Here is a 3,841-nt window from a genome sequence, read left to right as displayed (position 1 = left end):
ATACCTACATGGTTCAATATGTACTTTGATCTCCATGGCTAAAACAATTTGTAGTCATGGGAGCCATGATCGTCGTGGCCACTTCCGGAACCAATTCCGATGTTGTGCTACTCTGATCATTATGCTCAGGTTCATAAACCTTATCAAGTTCTATTGTCCTCCCACTCAAATACTTCGCTAGAAACAATTTCTTGGAAATAAGAAACATTGACAAACACTTTTGTCTTTGTCTACATAGTGGGAAGAATTCCCAATCAATTCTCTGGAATAACCAACAAAGACATTCATCCGATTTTGGTTGTAAACTTATTTACTTATGCTATGCATACCAAAATTTTAAGAAAAGACTATTAGGATTCATACCCATGCCATAACTCGTATGGTGTCATTTCAACGGATCATGATGATGCTCTATTAAGTGTAAAAGCGGTAGTCACTAAAGCATAATCCACAAAAAATATAATGGCATCAATATTTTATCTCATCATTGATCCAACAAGGTTTGGATACGTCTTTTGGATACTTCATCATCATTATGATACTCCAGAAATGTGAGTTGTAGAACAATTTTATGACTCTCTTAGATGTTCGCTAAAACTCGTAATTCAAATATTTTCCCAATGATCCAATCATAGATATTTGATTTTTCTATTACGATGATTTCCACTTCATGCTGAAATTTATTTGAATCCATTCAAATGTTTCAAACTTCTTCCTTATCGAATATATCCACATATATATACTCAATTTATTGTTGGAAGTTTTCATGAAGTAGAAGAATCTCCCGCACACAACTATGCCCAGTGAACCACATATATCATCATGTATGTTTTCACTAAGTTAGTTGCCCGTTCAACTCTTGGCCTATGAACGGTATTTTAGTCATTACTTTTTAGAAAAGATTTTGCAAGCGCCAAACGATTCAACAAATCAAATGACTCCAAAAATCCATTTGCATGGAGTTCCTTCATGCGTTTCTTTCTAATATGACCTAAATGGCGGTTCCACAAATAAGTGGAATTCAAATCATTTGCCTTATGGCATTTTAGCGTCAGTGTTATGTATGTGTGTTTCACCATTTATAATAACTTATCCATCGTATATGCAGTAATGTCATAATTTGAACAACTCATTGTTTTCATTTGACCAGAGCAAAATAACAATTATTAAGTTCTTTATTATAAATTCTAAGGGCTAGATAGAATGCTAATGACGAACATAATAACACTTTATTTTGTTCCAGTCGTGCATTCCTATCATATTCCTTGTCAGTCACTTAGGCCATTGTATTCTTGTATTGCGTTGTTTTTGTATGACACTTCATACCAACCAATATGGTACAAATACCCAAGAATTTCATTGTGTGACCTAACTAGGAATATAACCATAACATGTATATCATTTATATACACCTGAGCTAGACATTCTAGTCTTTTCTTTCTTTCTGCCAATAATCTTTTGTAGTTTCTCTTTTAGCTTTCCTCATTATTCAGAAAAACACATCAACTTTAATAACTTCTCGGTTTGTTAGTCAAATACCAATAACCTTGAGGTTCTTACTTTTAAGTTGATCATCATATGACAAGTGTTCCGGATTTCACTATTAGTAACCTTGTCATATGATTAACAATTTCACTCATAATTTTATCCATTGTATCATGATGACTTTCTGAGACCATGTCTGTACATGCTAGGCTCATAAAGTTTTAACCTTGGTATTTGCATGTGCAAATCTGGCTTGCACCCGTTGTATGCACACGTAGAATCTATAACACCCGATCATCACGTGATGCTTCGATACGACGAGTCTTAGCAACGGTGCATACTAAGGATGATAACTTCATGGATATGCGAATATTGTTAGTGCCCCAATAGTTGGAGGATTGGGACACCTTGCGTCTTCAACCTTCGTACATTCCCATAAAACTTTTGAGTTTATGTAGTCTCACCAAATTATATTCTATCATCTTGCAATAAGGTCTTAGATATCACATATATCTCATACCTTGATTATTTCTGAAAACTAAATTTTCAGCTCCTTACTTTTCAAACAGATTTGAACTTCGATTTTCACGGAGACAAGATAACTTTATGTACTAATTGAAACCATAGCTCTTTGAATCAACAATGTGAGGTTTACTAAAAGTTTGCTATAGGACTTAATCACTTCTTGATTCTTTAACAATACGGTACCAGTCCGTAAAGTTTCTTGTCAGATTTTAACAGTATTTCTATCTCAATAACAAGACTAGCGCATGATAGAATAACGGATGCCAAAACTACAAAATTAATTCAAAATACTACTCAGACTAGGTTTATGATAATTAGTTCATGTTTTAATCTAATTACTAATGAACTCCCACTTAATACAACATCCCTCATAGTTGTTAAGTGGTACACGATCCAAATCCACTACACCAAAACCGATCATCACGTGAGATGATGTAGCTTCAATGGTGAACATCAACATGTTGATCATATCATCCATATGACTCGTGTTCAACCTTTCGGTTTCCGTTGTCCCGAGGCCATGTCTGTACATGCTAGGCTCGTCAAGCAAACCCAAGTATTCCGCGTGTGCAACATGGCTTACACCCGTTGTATATGAACGTTGAATCTATCACATCCGATCATCACGAGATGCTTTGAAACGACGAACTTTGGCAACGGTGCATACGAGGGGAGAACACTTTATTATCTTGATATTAATGTGAGGGATCATCTAATAATGCTACCGCCGCGTTTTAAGCAAAATAAGATGCATAAAGGATTAACATCACATGCAATTCATATGTGATATGATATGGCCCTTTAGTATTTGCGCCTTTGATCTTCATCTCCAAAGCACGGACATGATCTCCATCATCAACGGGCATGATCTCCATCATCGTCGGCGTAGCGTCAAGGTCCATGGCGCCGTCTTCATGGTTGTTCACCTCATGTAGCAACTATTACAACTACTTTGAAATACTAATCAACATGAAAATTAAAGACAACCATAAGGTTCCTGCCGGTTGCCACAATACAATAATGATCATCTCATACATATTCATCATCACATTATGGCCATATCACATCACCAAACCCTGCAAAAACAAGTTAGACGTCTCTAATTTGGTTTGCATATTTTACGTGGTTTAGGGTTTTCGAGAGAGATCTAATCTACCTACGAACATGAACCACAACGGTGATACTAATGTTGTCAATAGAAGAGTAAATTGAATCTTCACTATAGTAGGAGAGACAGACACCCGCAAAGCCTCTTATGCAATACAAGTTGCATGTCGAACGAGGAACAAGTCTCATGAACGCGGTCATGTAAAGTTAGTCCGGGCCGCTTCATCCCACTATGCCACAAAGATGCAAAGTACTCAAACTAAAGACAACAAGAGCATCAACGCCCACAAAACCATTGTGTTCTACTCGTGCAACCATCTATGCATAGACACGGCTCTGATACCACTGTTGGGATACGTTGCATAGAAAACAAAAAATATTCCTACCGCGAGAACGCAATCCAAGCCAAGATGCAATCTAGAAGATGGGAGCAACGAGGGGATGAACGAGACTAACCCTTGAAGATTTCCAAAGCCTATAAGAGTAGGCGCTTATTGCTGCGGTAGACGATCACTTGCCGCTTGCAAAAGCGCGTAGAAGATCTTGATCACGGTGCCACGATCGGGCAGCACCTCCGTACTCGGTCACACGTCCGGTGTTGATGACGACGTCCTTCTCCCCGTTCCAGCGGGCAGCGGAAGTAGTAGATCCTCCTCGGAATCCCGGCAGCACGACGGCGTGGTGGCGGTGTCGATGGAGATCTCCGGCGGAGCTTCGCTAAGCA

This window comes from Lolium perenne, chromosome 6 (assembly GCF_019359855.2).
Source record: "Lolium perenne isolate Kyuss_39 chromosome 6, Kyuss_2.0, whole genome shotgun sequence".
Classification (NCBI taxonomy): Eukaryota; Viridiplantae; Streptophyta; class Magnoliopsida; order Poales; family Poaceae; genus Lolium; species Lolium perenne.
This window is presented reverse-complemented; position numbering follows the sequence as displayed.